We start from the raw sequence: 17,159 nt of genomic DNA, 5'->3' as shown, positions 1-17,159 counted from the left end.
TCTTGTGAAATGGCACCAATTGATGATAATTTTCCTGATGAACATCTATTTTCAGTTACTACTATACCTTGGTTTGCTAACATAGTAAATTTTTTTGTGACAGGAAAAATGCCATCGCAATAGAGTTCCCAAGATAAAAAAAAATTTTTGAATGAGGTAAAAAACTTTTATTGGGATGATCAGTATCTATTCAAGTATTGTCCAGATCAAATTTTTTGACGTTGCATACCCGACAATGAGGTTAGTAGTGTCATTAAATTTTGTCATTCAGATGCATGCGGAGGACATTTTTCTGCAAAGAAAACAGCTGCAAAAATCCTGCAGTGTGGATTTTATTGGCCCACTTTGTTTACAGACACCCACGAAATCTGCAAGATCTGTGAAAATTGTCAAAAATTGGGTGCGATTTCAAAAAGAAACATGATGCCTTTGAATCCTATCATTGAAATTGAAATCTTTGACTGTTGGGGAATTGATTTTATGGGACCTTTTCCACAGTCGTTTGGATACTTGTATATTTTAGTTACAGTGAGGCAATTCCATGTCGAACAAATGATCATAAAATCGTCATCAAATTTTTGAAAGAAAATATTTTTAGTAGATTTGGAATTCCTCGAGCCATGATAAGTGATGGGGGAACTCACTTTGTTAATAAATAATTTGCTTCATTAATGAAAAAATATGGTATTACTCACAAAGTAACTACTCCTTATCATCCTCAAACAAATGGACAAGTTGAATTAGTTAATAGGGAGATAAAGCAAATTTTGGAAAAAACTGTTAACTCAAATAGAAAATATTGGTCTCTGCGACTTAATGATGCACTTTGGGCATATCGAACAGCTTTTAAAACATCATTGAATATGTTTCCCTATAGGTTGGTTTAGGGAAAACATTGTCATTTGCCTGTGGAATTGGAACATAAAGCTTATTGGGCGATCAAAACTTTTAATTCAAGCATGGATGAGGCCAGCAAATTGCGTAAATTGCAACTTAATGAACTTGATGAACTCAGAAATGACGTGTATGAGAATTCAAGGATTTATAAAGCAAAAATCAAATCATTTCATGATAAAACAATTTTTAGAAAATCTTTTGAGATTGGTAAAAAAGTTTTGCTTTATAATTCTCGACTTCACATATTCCCAGGAAAATTACGATCAAGATGGACAGGCCCATATATTGTAAAACATGTGTATCCTTATGGAGCTGTGGAAATTGAAAATCCTAAAAATGGTGATGTTTTTAAAGTAAATGGACAAAGACTTAAACCATTTTTAGAAAATGAAATCTTTAAAGAAGAGTTTATTTCCCTTTCCGATCCTTGATTTTTTGTGTTGAATTTAATTTTGTTTGTTTTTATTTCAGGTTTCCTTAATCTTTTTATTTTTCCGGTTAAATGGCGGATAACGGTACTCCGTGGCTCTCATAGTCGGTTTAATCAGTTTCCCACAATTGCTGATACAAAAATTAACAAAAAAAAAACTTCATTTCTTTTCTTTTCAAAATGGATGAAATTCTCTCAAAAATTTGTAAATATTTTCCCTCTGTTTCTGAAAATGTTCTAAGAAAAATTTATGCAGGAAGGTGTGAAAGATTGAGATTGCTAATGCAAAAAGGAATTCCAGAAGATATTTGTCTTGTAATAGAAGCTAAGGTCCGATTAGGAGAAGAAGTTCCACAATCATTGCTCATTCGGTATTTGCCTAGATTAGGAAAAAGCACTTATGCGAAAAAACGAAGGGTCAAAAGGTTAGGGGTTTGTCATAAGTGTGCAAGATGGACTTGTGACACACGATGCAGATCTTTGGGATGTGTTTCCAATAACAGAGAAGATAATATTTATTTCATTAAGAATAGGCTGAGTAATGAGTCTTTAGATAACATCTTATTGACTCTTGAGACGCATTCTAGTGGACACGTGCATATTGAACTTCTCCGTTTATGAAAACAATTCCAAAATGAGCGTCATCTTAATAGTCTTGGGAATCCGACTAAAAAAGACCATGTTTGCCAATTTATAAGAAAATTGGATGGGAAGCATATCCTCGACTCATAGAAGGCGTTGAAGCCGTTTCTAGACGTAAAACCAGAGGAAAATTGTGAGCCACAATCACACTACTGTTTATATGCATGTGTTTCATTATTGTTTTTACTGTTTATTCTGTTTACAGCTGTGACCCATTGTTTTGTCATGATAACATATTACCCCTATAAAATCTCTCATTTTTCTCTCTATTTTCGCAGACCAAAAAGAAAGTAAAAACATGGCGGGATCCTCTACACAATCATTGAAAAATATTTGTGTATTTTGTGGGTCGAGTCCTGGAAAAAATGTAGTGTTTATAGAAGCAGCGAATAATCTTGGAAAGATATTGGCTGAGAGAAAAATTCACTTGGTATATGGAGGAGGTAATATTGGGTTAATGAGATCTGTTTCAACATCTGCTCATCTTGGAGGTAGTCAGGTTTTGGGTATTATTCCTACAGCTTTAGCTGAAGGAAATATTACAGGTGTTACGATTGGAGAGGAATTAAAAGTTTCTTCTATGTATGAAAGAATCACAAAAATGATTGAAAATTCGGATGCTTTTATCGCACTACCAGGTGGTTTTGGTACATTAGAGGAAATTTTTCATATTGTTTCTTGGGCACAACTTAATATCCATAATAAACCTATGGGCTTGTTGAATATCAATAATTATTATGACAGTTTGTTGACATTTCTTGATAAAGCTGTGGAACAGAATTTCATTTCAGAAAATTCACGACGGATGCTCATCTCTGCTTCGACTGCCGACCAATTAATTGATGATTTGGAAGCTTTTGTTCATAAGCCTGATCCGATGATAGCAAAGATCAATTGGTCGCAATCAAGCAGTAAGAAAAGAAAGTTGGATCATTGATTCAAAAGTCGTGGATTGGTTTGCGTTTGTTTCAGTTTGTTATCTTCAATAAAAATTCAACACCTCCTATCTAACTCCTCTGCTAGGTGATACCTATGCAGGAAAAAATAAAATTCAACACCTCCACCCTCTAACTCCTCTGCTAAGCCGGGCCTTAGCAGGGAAAATCAAACTTAAACTCCTCACCCTCTGACTCCTCTATTAGGCTCAGCCCAAGTAGGTAAATGAAATTCAACACCTCCACCCTCTAACTCCTCTGCTAGGCGATGCCTTAGCAGGAAAATAAAATTCAACACCTCCACCCTCTAACTCCTCTGCTAGGTCGGGCCTTAGCAGGAAAATAAAATTCAACACCTCCACCCTCTAACTGCTCTGCTAGGCGATGCCTTAGCAGGAAACTAAAATTCAACACCTCCACCCTCTAACTCCTCTGCTAGGCGATGCCTTAGCAGAAAAATAAAATTCAACACCTCCACCCTCTAACTCCTCTGCTAGGTCGGGCCTTAGCAGGAAAATAAAATTCAACACCTCCACCCTCTAACTCCTCTGCTCGGTCGGGTCTTAGCAGGAAAATAAAAATTCATCACCTCCACTGTGAAGTCCCGAAAATTTTAGATCCATATGAACCACGTGTGTGCAAGTTAATAAATTTCTTATGCATTTTATTAAAGGATTTTAATACATGCTTATTTCATTATATTAATTATTTATGTTTAATTGATGCAAGATAAAATGTTTCTTGAGTTTTATGTTTCAGGCGAATATTCGATGCGAGATCGATGAAAGGAGACCGGGACAATTTTTAGTAAATTTTAAAAAGTGTTATTTTATTTTAAGTTAGGTTTGAGGCATTTTAAATGATTTATGAAGTTTTAATATTTTTAAAGCTTAATTTAATTTATTAAGTGATTTTAAGATTTTAAACTTTTGAGATTTAAAACATGTATATTTTAATTCAAATTTAGGGATGATTTTTAGTGATTTAATGGAGAGATTTTATTTTAAGTTAGGATTGGGTATTTTAAATAATTTATGAAGTTTTAATAGTAGTAAAGTCTAATTTAAATATTAAGTTATTTTAGGAGTTTATATTTTTAAAAGTTTATTAATAGTGGATTTTATTTTAAGTTAGGGATGTATTATTTGTAGTAAAGAGTTATCATTTTTATTTAGTATAGTAATTGATTATTAGTATTTTATTTTATTAAGTTAAAATCCTTAATTATTTTTAATTAAATAATTTATTTAAATTTGCAAGCACACACACTTTGAATATTTTATACACATGTATTATTCATTTTATTCTTAGTCAAACACATTAACCATTTGTCTCCTAATGCACACATACACAAATATTTTAATTTAAATTTACACACAACTCACACATTCACACACACATATACACGTACACACACACATGCAAAACAAAACACAAAAACAAACCTTTCAAACCTTTTGACTAAGGAGATGGAAATGTTTCCCAAACTCTCCATTCTCAATCACTTCTCCAATTATTTCCTCTCCGCTCTCCCTTCATCAAACGCATCTTCTTTATAAAATTCCAGCAAGTTTAGTTTAGTTTTATTCAAAGAAAAATAGAGCAAAGTTCATCCTGGATCGTCTCCCGTATCATCTCCGCTTCGGTATCGTCGTTATGGTATTTTTTAAATATCAAAAGGCACGTATATTCTGTTCTTGATGCATCCATCTTGTCATATTATGCGTTGTGTTGTTATTTATGCGAAAGTTATATGTGCGATGCGTAGAAGTTTGAGCAATCACGTCTAGATCAAGTTTGAAACTATTTTGGATCACCAAATTCACGTTTTTGATGTTCTGAAAAATACTGCGATTTTTCAGTAAAGATTTTGAGAAAACTTTTAACTACAAAACGTAGATATTTTTGATACGTTCGATTTGATATAAGATTCGAGTTATTTGGATAAAAGTTGAGTGAGTTATGGGGTTTTTCGTGGGACTGCTCAAATTACGTTTTTGGAAAATTATGTATTGATGTGTTCTTGAGAATTTCTTGTTGCAGGCTTCGTTGGAAATCATTGGAGGTCCCTTGCTGTGTTTAGGAGTGTCCATTGAGTTGATCATGTGAATTTTTGAGGTGTCGTTTCTGGGTGATTAAGTTGTGCATGCATTAGAAGTCATAGGGAACTCATGTGCAGGATTTTTGGGGACGAACTAGCGCAGGGGGGTGAACTAGTGCCGGACTAGCGCCGCAGCGCCGCACAGAGGGCGCTGCAGCGCTGCCAGTACGTGACAGGCAGCGCCTAGGCGCTGCAGAGCAGCGCCGCAGCGCTGCTGGCACGCACCAGGCAGCGCCTAGGCGCCAGTCTAGCGCTGCAGCGCTGTTTGGGATCATTGAACCGTGTTTTAAGCAAAGTCCACGTCCTTCCGATTTTGGGAAAAATTTATAGTATGCTTGAGTTTGATGTCACGGTTTAGTATTATGCTTTTCAAGGTCGAGTCATGGGAATTTTAGAATGTCCTAGGAGGCGTTTGAGCTGGAGAGTAAGCATGCTAAGTATGTTTAAGTTATGCAAGTTAAGTATGCAAATTCATGTTAGTATGTGCAACAACGACCCCAGTCGAAGTCCAACGAATCCCTCAACGCCAAGTAAGTATGTATGACGTGCAAAGAAAATATTTTAAATTTTTGAGGTATGCTAAATGTCTTGTGACCAAAAGTGAATGGGTTTGGAAGTCGATGAACGTGGCCGAGGACCTCTCCACCCCGTTAAATTATGAACGGATTTGAAGTTAGGATTGGAAAGCGTTAAATTATGAACGGGGACCAATCCGCCCGTTAAATTATGAACGGGTTAGATCGTGGTTGTGAAGCGTTAAATTATGAACGTGGATCAACTGGCCTGTTAAATTATGAATAGAGATCTCATGTATGTGGCAGTGGATACGTCCTTGTCAGCCCAGTACTGTGGTTTGTCTGATCAGATATTTATTATGTTATGGGTCACTTGCTTTGAAACATCCTCTACGAAAATGATGAAGTTACGTATGTTCAAGTATGTTCAAGTATGCAGTATGTTTATGAAAGTTTATGATGATGGCACGTCAGAGTATGTATGTACGTATGTTCAAAGTTATTATGCAAAGTTCAAGCTATTATTCAAGTTTAAGTTTCAAAGTATGTATGTTTAAGGTTTAAGGTTATTATGAAAGTTTTAAATTTATTATGAAAGTTAAAGTTTATTATGCAAGTTCAAGTTTCAAGTATGTATGCTCTATTTTGAAGTTGCATGTGATTTTATTATGTAGTACTTGTTATTCCCAGTTTATACGTGTTGAGTCTTTAGACTCACTAGACTTGATCGATGCAGGTGCTTATGTTGATGAGGAGACAGGAGGTGGCGACCAAGTGGCAGGCTTGGACTGAGCGGGAGGCTAAACCCGAGGACCGCCAAGTTTATGTTTTATGAACATTTTAAAATACTCTGATTTTACGTTTCGATGGGAAATAATTTGAACAAGTATTTTGTGAACCATTTTATTAGATGATGTTTTGAACAACTATATCTTATGGGGGAATTGGTTGTAATATTTTATGGCAAATGTTGAAGGTTATTTTATGTTAAAGAAAATTTTTAATTTTTCCGCAAATTTTGAATGGTAAAAAGTACGGTACGTTACAGCACCCTCTAACTCCTCTGCTAAGCCGGCCTTAGCAGAAAAATATAAATTCAACACCTCCACCCTCTAACTCCTCTGCTAGGTCGGGCCTTAGCAGGAAAATAAAAATTCAACACCTCCACCCTCTAACTCCTCTGCTAGGTCGGGCCTTAGCAGGAAAATAACAATTCACCACCTCCATCCTCTAACTCCTCTGCTAAGCCTGATCTTAGCAGGAAAATAAAAATTCATCACCTCCACCCTCTAACTCCTCTGCTAAGCCGGGCCTTAGCAGGAAAATATAAATTCAACACCTCCACCCTCTAACTCCTCTGCTAAGCCGGGTCTTAGCAGGAAAATAAAAATTCAACACCTCCACCCTCTAACTCCTCTGCTAGGTCGGGCGTTAGCAGGAAAATATAAATTCAACACCTCCACCCTCTAACTCCTCTACTAAGTCGGGTCTTAGCAGGAAAATAAAAATTCATCACCTCCACCCTCTAACTCCTCTGTTAAGCCGGGTCTTAGTAGGAAAATAAAATTCGACGTCACCACCCCCTAACTCCTCTGCTAGGTGATACCTTAGCAGGAAAATAAAAATTCTCCACCTTCACCCTCTAACTCCTCTGCTAGATGACGCCATAGCAGGAAAATAAAAAGTCGACACCTCCACCCTCTAACTCCACTGCTAGGTGGCACCTTAGCAGGAAAATAAAAATTCTCCACCTTCATCCTCTAACTCCTCTGGTAGGCGACGCCATAGCAGAAAAATAAAACTCTCACCTCATCATATCGTAACTCTTCTGCTAAGCCGGGCCATAGCAGGGAAAATCAAACTTCAACCTCTTCACCCTCTGATTCCTCTACTAGGCTCAGCCCAAGTAGGTAAAATTTTAGTTCCACCTCCTCACCCCGGACTCCTCTACTAGGCGATGCCTTAGTAGGAAACTAAAATTTTTCTCCACTTCAACTTTGCTCTTCTGCTAGGCGATGCCTTTGCAGGAAAATTAATTCTCCTCCTCTCAAACTCTACTCCTCTGCTAGGCGATGCCTTAGCAGGAAAAATTTAATTTTTCTCCACCCAACTCTGCTCCTCTGCTAGGCGATGCCATAGCAGGAAAATAAATTTTTCTCCACCTCAACTCTGCTCCTCTGCTAGGCGATGCCTTAGCAGGAAAATAAATTTTTCTCCACCCCAACTCTGCTCCTCTGCTAGGCAATGCCTTAGCAGGAAAATAAAATTTTTCCCACTTTCATAATACACCACCATTCATAAACTGAAAAGAAGAAATTGATTTATTGAATTTCAACTGATTACATGAGAAAATGCAAAGATGAAATACATCAACAATAAATTCAAGATTAATATTTTCTGAGGTGGTAAGCATTTCAGGATCTCTTTGAAGCTTTGCCCTGCGTTTTCTCCATCTTTTCTGCTCCTCTTATACCTCTCTGGGACAAAGTCACTCACTTCTTCCTCTCTGAATCATGTGAACCTCTACACGCGCTCTTTTCCTCTCCTCCCTCACTACCCCTTCATAACATCACCGCGCGACCTCCTGGTCCCCGCACAAGACTCCAACTCCCTTCTGAAATCCTTAAGGGCTGGTCTCCCTTAAATTCCATTGTAAGCGAATGGGGTGTCCACCACGGTAAATGTTATCATCTTTGTTACCCGCCGAGGATCAGTCCCCAAGGATAGGGGAAGAACAATCTAACCCAAAGGCGGGATGGCTTGTCCGACAAACCCATACAGCGGGGTGGATATCGGCTCAAACTCAAACCCTTCCATGTTCATTTGATCCAACGTGCTCTTGAACAAGACGTTCACGGAGCTTCCATTATCAATAAATATCCTCACCACATCATAATTGGCAATGGTGGTCGTTACCACCAAGGAATCGTTATGTGGAGTCACAATGCCTCGGAGGTCTTCCGGCCCAAAGCTGATGACGGGGTCTTGTGGTAAGTCTGCACCCCTTGATATCTCCAAGTTCTCAAACCTTCTCCCAAGTGCCTTCCAAGCTCGCCCAGAGTCTCCATCAGTAGCACCCCCCGATATCATGTGAATCACTCCTCTCGTAGGGTGGTTATCCTCATTCATTCTCCTCCTCGGTTCGACGGGCTCCTGATGGACATCTTGGCATCGACATTCCCCTCTCTGCCCCCCGATCCTCTGATTTATCCCTGGAGGGCCTTGACCACGCCTAGGGGACGAGCGAGACCTATTTTGACTCCTGTATGAGGATCCTTCTCGTCTATCCCGCGAAGGCAATCTAGCACTGCTCTTAGCCCTTCGCGACCTCTCCCACCTCCCCTCGGGCTCTCTCACTTCCATCACCTCGTCACGACTCCTATCTAGAGGAACATGTGATGAGAATTGTCTTTTGTCCCTAGCTTTATCCTCCTCCCTTTCCCCTGCGCCCCTCTTCCTTCGTCCTCTTTCCACTCTCTCAACTCTTCCTCCCCCGGGACGCTGCTCCATCCTCTTGTGTCGCTGAACATCCTCTAAATTTACATATTTTTCCGCCCGAACTAACAAATTATCATAGCTCGACGGAGGTTTCTTGACAAGTGATTTGAAAAATTCTCCTCCTAAAAGTCCCTGGGTAAAGGCACTTATCACGATGTCAGGAGTGACCGCTGGTATCTCCAACGCTGCGTTGTTGAAACGCTGGACAAACTCTCGCAAAGTTTCAGCCTCTTGTTGTTTCACCACAAACAGGCTCAAATAGTTTTTTTGGTGTTTTTTTCTAATAGCGAATCTGTGCAAAAAAGCAGCGGAAAAATCCTCGAAAGATCGTATGGAGTTGGGCAGCAAGGTGTTAAACCATTGTTGGGCTGACCTCACCAACGTGCCCAGAAAAACCCTGCACCTGACCCAATCTGAATATTGATGCAACAGAGCCGCATTCTCAAATCTCCCCAAGTGTTCTTCGGGGTCCGTATGTCCATCATATTCTTCAACGTTTGACTGTCGGAAATTTGGAGGAAGCCCCTCTTCCAAAATGGCGAGGGAAAAATGACTTCCTTTCTTGGGCGCTGCAGCTCTGTTTCCCAACTGCTGTCTCATCATCCGTATCTCCCTCCACATCTCCTCCATCTCCGGATTCTCCTCACTGGGGAGGGGTCGCATCTCCTCTACCCTACTCTTACTACCCTCCACATTCTCCTCTCGCTCCTGGCGAGCGGCCTGCTCTTCTGAAAACATTGACTCTTGATTCCCCTTTATGGCCTCATCCACTGTCCGGGTGATAAATTGTCTCAACTGTTCTAGGGTCAAGTTCCCTACATTCTCATTGGAACGGGGTTGCTCGACCCTTGTCTCGTGAAGGGACTGCTCGGTTCTTGTCTCTTGACGAGGTTGTTCATGTCTCGTCTCAAGACGCGGTTGTTCCTGTCTTGTCTCAACATGAGATTGTTCAGGTCCCCTCTGAGGACGCGATGATGCTGAGGTAGCTCTTCTACTTCCTTTCTTGCCTACCATCTCTATGTCTCAACTCAAGTGTTCCCACAGACGGCGCCAAGAAGCGAGGGTCGGCAAGGGGATCAGCGTGTGAATATGTGGGAGCGTGCGGTTGTTAGACGAGGAGAAGCTGTGAATGGAGTGGAGATTGTTGAGCAGTAGAGGAAACATGCACAACTCGCACCCGGTAACTCGGGGACAGCACAACTAATCAAACTTCGAACCTGTGATTCAGTTCGACTCGGGAGGGGGAGACTGGTGATTCCCCATGGATTAGCCCACTACCCCTGGCCCATCCCCAGCCCAAAGGGAAGACAGGCCCACCAAGGGCCCTAGACCAAATGGAAGACAGGCCCACCAAGGGCCCAGGTATTCTCCTATAAATACCAGGTTTGGATGATCAGTTGATATATTCACTATATTATTTTCAGCAGCGCCCTTAGCAGCTCACCACATATATCATCAGTCTCTGACTTGAGCGTCGGAGGGGCTACGCCAGGACACCCTCCTGGCCCCCTCCTAACTGTCTTATTTGTGATTTCAGGCCCAGGTTAATTCTGAAGCCCGTGTCTGGACTAGTGACGCTCGCTGGGATTGGACCCTTAATTTCCCATGAGTATCATGTTGGATTTATTTGCTACTTTTCACAAACTTCAAAAGTGGTATATGCAATATTTAAACATATGATAAGAAGATGCATGAGAGAATTTATCTTTAGAGATCAACACAAATGTAGACTTGCAATATTTTTTATTGATAAGAGATCCAATTTTGAATATTGCATTTATCTCGTGCAAAATCTGATAGCATGGAGGAGTAAAAAGCAAACTGTGATGGCTCAAGCAACTGTTGTAACAGAGTTTAGGTCAATAGCTTGGGAAATCTGTTGTGGCTGTGATCAACTTGGAAGTTGAAAATCAAATGGAAAGTGTCACTAAAGCTTATAGTTGTAATTTGCCTACAACCCTATACAAATTGATAGGACAAAAGAAGTCGAGGCTGATAGACACTCGATAATGGAGAAGCTTGATAGCGGCTTATTTTCTTCTAAATTTGTGTCTACAAGTGATCAAGTAGCAGTTTCTAGCCATAGGATAGCCTAATGTGGTTTGTCAAAGATTATAAAGTAAGCTTGGAATGAAAGGCATCCCACTCACCAGCTTGAAGGGGACTATCAGGAAGTATGATATATATATTTAGAAAATATTTGGGAATTGTCAAAAAATTTCGTACTATAATTTAACTTATTTCATTTTTAGAGGATTTTTCCCACTTCTTTTGTTCACTGTCATTGTACATATTCTAGGATAATTTGTGATGAATAACAAGATCAGAATTACTTTCTTTTTGTTCATACACGTATTTAACTAGTAAAAAAGTTTGTTAAGTTACCATTGCATTGCACTGGTAAGTATGAATAAACTAAAAGCATTATTAAGCAACCATTAATGTTAATCAACCTTATTATATTGAACCATGATCTTCAAAAATTCTATTCAGATTTTTATTGATTTAGAAATAAGCAATCAAGGAAAAGGTTGAAGTACTTGCAGTTGAAGATGAGATTAAGCTGAATACCTAAAAGGGACTTATGAGAAAAAATAAGTATAGACTCGATAACATTGGGATGACAGTATTAACTTGAAAGTGAGCCCTACGTGCTTGATACAAAGTCTTTTATGAAATCGATATCGGTTCCTTTCCCACTTTGATTGATTCATTCCTCATTTACAGAAATAAAATTATCCGATATATCTTAAGTCAATACATAAATTTACTCGTGAAAAATTTACAGTTTAACAAGGTCACGGAAACAAAGACTATATTAATAAATAAACTACCTCAACACAGATGTGCCATATGTCTCCAGTTTTATTGACCAGTGGGTCCAATGATATTGTACCTTTACCACTAGCTATAGCTTTTGGTAAAACGGCAAGCGCTCGATCCTACATTTGGTATTAAAGCCAAGGTCACGGGTTCGATTCCCATTGACTGCAAGAAGTGCAATTATTGGGAGGGAGATTGTTGGGTGCAATAATTGTCCCTGCTTGGTAGAGCGATCGAACCGTGGTGCTTGAGCTGATGTGCGGTTTAAAAGATTTGAGTTGCACCATTACCACTAGCTATAGCTTTTGGTAAAGCGGCAAGTGCTCGGTCCTACAAAATCGATATCGGTTCCTTTCCCACTTTGATTGATTAATTCCTCATTTACAGGAATAAAATTATCCGATATATCTTAAGTCAATACATAAATTTACTCGTGGAAAAATTACAGTTTAACAAGGTCACGAAATAAAGACTATATTAATAAAAAAAACTACCTCAACACAGATGTGCCATATGTCTCCAGTTTTATTGACCAGTGGGTCCAATGATATTGTAATCATCCCTTGATCATCTATGTTCTGTGTTTCTCTGAACACACATATAAAAGGTTTTCAAATGAAAGCCACATTTTAGAGATAGATCTCCTCTGTCATGAATAATGTTGGCCACTTAGTTTTTTACAGAAAAAACATATATGTTTAAAACATAATTACATAGAATCGAGATATGAACAGACACTAACAGAGATAGTATATTAAATGAACATGTACATCAACATTACTGATATATCAGAAAACCAACGACATTAAATCGCATTAAAGTTTGAGACAGGGATGCACTCGTGAATGTATTGTAGTTTATCGAACAGAACTTCGGCTATTAAAGTACAATTGAAGTATTAGATTCTTCATAAAGATCTCTTCAAGTATAAAATATGAAATAAAAATATATGGATTATTAAAATGGATTGTCTACATACATACTAAAGTGTGTGTGATAGGAAGTGATAGTAAGTAGAGTGTGAGAGATATAACTTGTGAGGCTACATATCTAAAGAAACGGGCTGAATGAAAGGAAAAAGTAACATCGATATATTTCTCATCTTTGAAATTTAAGATACAGCAAAAAACCCTCCGCTGGTTTCCAAATTTGTCAAATACATCCGAAGTATATAATTGACACCATAACATTTTGCCATTTTGAATTTTTTTAGGCTATGCTGCCTAGCTTGTCCATGAAGTTTCGATGTCATAAACATATATTTGAAGTATCCGTGCATCATGGCTAGAACTACAGTTCATATATCAAACTAGTTCACCAAAATTTCAGGGCAAAAATTAAACAATGACAAAATTTTGTATTATATAGATGATAAAGGAAACTCGGTCAAATAATTTTGTTCGACCCAATATCAAAAAAGGAAAAAGACAAAATTGGCTTCCAACAGAAAATGGCACATAACTTATGAACCAAACATCACATGATGATGTTAGAGTAGATGCCCTGTAAGCCAACTGTTGGCTGGGGAATTTATTGACTCAAGTGAAATAAACAATCTTTATTTTAATATAATTTACTTTTTAATGGTTTCGTTATACTTTATCTGTATACCCATGCAAGCAGCATAGATAAAGTCCTTGATTATGCTTTAATACAAATGAATCGTAATTCGATGTTGAAACTCATTTGTAAACACTGCATATTCTAAATTCGTTCCTAGTCGATTCAGCCGCCTAAAACAGGGATAAAGGTCGCTTGAGCTCGAGACTAGCTTCTGTGATGTTGTGTACTGCGTTTCTTGGTAAGGGCATAGAGATGTCTAAACATGCAGATGGGTAGTCATATGATGATTATACCGAACAACCCTCCCTCGGACTTTCCAAGTGGTTATCATTCATCGAGAGGATAAGTCCGTGGTTATGATTGTACACCATTAGTCCTTACGACCCGGGACAACACTGAGGCTCTATATGCTAGGGCTGTGCTTTGACTCGTTTACCGGCTCCAGGAGAGTCATCAGGTGGCGAGGTTGGGTATAGTTGCGACACATATAGGAGCCAGTGAATTGTAGTCGGGTATTCACCGCTCACCTACGGATGTGGATATCCTATGTGATCTAATGTAATAATAGTGCATGGAATCTCTGGCCAGAGTATGAGATGTACGTTGGAGAAGGAGTTCTCTAATAGTACACGCGATGCCACTATTATAGTTAACACATAGTTATCGAATTAATATGCAACCCTCGATGAACCAATGGTTGCAGATTCGATCGGGATATATGAGATGAAGGGACCGTACTGTACGTTAATCATAATCGACTGGTTCTTGCAGGCACTATCATTGATACCTAGGGGATCATGGGGCGATGCTACTAGACACTCTTACCATGATCCGATGGGTCCAATCAGAAATGAGTTCTGACATTCTTGATCAAAGTATTGATGAAAAGAATGGGGCTAACTAGGGTAAGCCCGAATAAGAATAAATGTTATTCTGAATCACAAAGAGTTGTGAACCCACGGCTAGCTGTATCCCTGAACCATTGAGGGTCACACAAGTACTGGATTGTTTGTTCCCGTTGAGAGAATAAATTCAAGAAGTTGAATTTATATTATATAGTAAATTCAAAGAGTTGAATTTATGATAATTAAATTTTGAGAGAATAAATTCAAGGAGTTGAATTTATAAAATTTGAGAATTTAATTTATTAAACTCAAAAGTTGAGTTTATTAAATATTAAATTTTGGAGGTGATAAAATTAAAGAAGTTGAATTTATAACTAAATAATAAATTCAAATGTTGAATTTATAATTGATTTAATTTATTAAACTCAAATGTTGAGTTTATTAAATGTTAAATTAAAACTGGTGGGAAGTATGTTTAATGGTCTTCTAGGAGTAGAAGTCCAACATACTAGATAATTAAAGTTCTTAATGGACTTTGATTAATTAATTAAACTAGTTGGACTAGCCCAATTAATTAATCAAGCACATTAATGTTAATTATGATAATTAGGTCATGGAATTTTTATTTTAAAATTTTTTGACCTAAAATCATAGCCTCCACTAATTTGGATTGTGAGATCTACGAGAATCAACAACCATAATCCTCCAAATATTTAGTTTGCTTAATTAATTAGATTAATTAAGTAAAGATAATAAAAAGAAATATTAAGATTTCTTTATTCTCAAATCTGCACAAGAATCATCCGAAAGTTTCAAAAACAAGATTGGCTAGAATATGACACAATTTTTAGAATCCTTAATTAACTTAATTAATTAGATTAATTAAGTAAATTATGGGTTAGAAATAAAATAATGATTTGATTATTATTTAAAAGGAAGATAGCAGCCGAAACAAACACATAAAAATCCTAGAGTTTTCGGCTCTTCCCAAGGATGATTGTTGATGCTGGTTTTTGAACCAAAATTTTGTTTAATCAATCTCAATGAAAAATCCTTCTAAATTTCTAGTGCAATTTAGTAAGAGGAACAAATCTTCTAGTCGTGGACCTAATTCGGAGATTGAAGAAAGTTCGTAGGGACTTACATCAAGAGCTATCTCCGCTAAACTCGGAATAGTTGGAGTCAAGTGACTTGTTCACCAAAAGTATTAAAATCTAAACATCCTATGTATGTTTAATTATGAAAACCATACGAGCGTCCAAATCAAATATATTTTGATTGTCAAAATAAAATAAAAATTTTTAAACTTCCACTGCGTTTGGACGCGTAAAAAACCGGGATCCAACAGATGAGATATGAAACAAACACAGAACATGGAAAAACAGAAAGTTCCTGATATGAGAAGAAATCCATTCAAACCTCTTTTGAGGAAACAAGCAAAGTGTAACAGCTGTAGCATTTTGGGAGAAAATAGTAAAATTGGTTCCACTTTCAACCTCTGACACTCCTAGGGGTTGTGCTTCACCTGGAAAAACTTTAAGTGATGGCACCTCTAACTGGGATGATTCTTCCTAGAGTACAGAAACAAGAGGAGGAAAAGTATTTATTCACAAACAAGCCTGATACAATATCAAAAAACACTTTTTTATCATAATCATGAAAATGAAGTCTTAGAGCTTCAATTATGCAAAAATATTTTCAAATAAAAAAATTTCTAATGCCAAACAAACTTGGTGATCATGCTCAATCACATTTGCTGATGAAAGACACTCACTGAAACTTTGAAAGAAGTAACGGACAAAAGAACTAGGCTTCAATGGTAATAAATGTAGTAGATACAAGTAAACAAAACGAACAATTGATTTTGTGTCGCCACATCGCCCCAAAAGAAATAGGTCATATGCTTTCAGATATACAAAAAAGTATCGCATCCAAATATCAGCCAGAGATAAAACTACCATACAAATAAATTAATTCCAATTCAAAGAAAATAACATCAAATACTCTAATAGAAAGCATATATATTCCAAAAAAACAATGACACGCCATGCCAACAGTAAACTGAAATATGATCACTAAACATGTAGTCTACACATGATACAATACGTGAACTAAAATGACATACATCACTGTATCCTCCTTCATCGACGCATTTCATCAAACAGTAAATGTTGAAAATCAGAAACAATATAATTATGCTATTAAAATTGCAAGGATGCAAGTGCGAGCATCCTATAGACAAACCTCCTCAACAACAACGTCCATTCTTTCTCCTGCTGGACTTGCATAAACGAAAACATTCCTTTGGCTCCTTACACCCAACTCCTGTTAGAGTAGATGCCTTGCGAGCCAACGGTTGACTAGGGAATTTATTGACTCAACTGTAATAAACAATCTTTATTTTAATATAATTTAAATTTTCATGGTTTGTTATATCTTTATCTGTATAACCATGTGAACAACATAGATAAAGACCTTGATTATACTTTAATACAAATGAATCGTAATTCGATGTTGAAACTCATTTGTAAACATCGTATGATCTAAATTCGTTCCTAGTCGATTCAGCCGCCTAAAACATGGATAAAGGTCGCTTAAGCTCGAGACTACCATCTGTGATGTTGTGTACTGCGTTTCTTGGTAAGGGAATAGAGATGTCAAAACATACAGATGGGTAGTCATATGATGATTACACCGAACAACCCTCCTCGAACTTTCCAAGTGTTTATCATTCATCGAGAGGATAAGTCCGTGGTTATGATTGTACACCATTAGTCCTTACGACCCGGGACAACACTGAGGCTCTATATGCTAGGGCCGTGCTTTGACTCGTTTACCGGCTTCAGGAGAGTCATCAGGTGGTGAGGTTGGGTATAGTTGCGACACATATAGGAGCCAGTGCATTGTAGT

General features: G+C 37.8%; 2 long non-coding RNA genes across 2 annotated transcripts in view; both read right to left on the bottom strand.

Annotated features, from left to right (window-relative positions):
• LOC140811715 (uncharacterized) overlaps positions 1-11,913 on the bottom strand; it is a 33,719-nt gene extending 21,806 nt beyond the window's left edge. The window contains exon 1 of the long non-coding RNA XR_012113510.1: positions 11,853-11,913. This is a non-coding gene — a long non-coding RNA (uncharacterized lncRNA). The remainder of the gene's footprint in view (positions 1-11,852) is intronic.
• A 417-nt stretch (positions 11,914-12,330) lies between these two features.
• On the bottom strand, positions 12,331-16,575 carry LOC140811698 (uncharacterized). Its single transcript, XR_012113508.1, has 3 exons — positions 16,494-16,575; positions 15,669-15,820; positions 12,331-12,429 (listed from the first exon to the last, which is right to left on the bottom strand). It is a non-coding gene; the product is annotated as an uncharacterized lncRNA (long non-coding RNA).
• Between the last annotated feature and the right edge of the window lie 584 nt (positions 16,576-17,159).

This window comes from Primulina eburnea, chromosome 1, assembly GCF_022965805.1.
Source record: "Primulina eburnea isolate SZY01 chromosome 1, ASM2296580v1, whole genome shotgun sequence".
Classification (NCBI taxonomy): Eukaryota; Viridiplantae; Streptophyta; class Magnoliopsida; order Lamiales; family Gesneriaceae; genus Primulina; species Primulina eburnea.
Note: the sequence above shows the minus strand (reverse complement) of the source record. Positions and strands in the feature narration are given on the sequence as shown.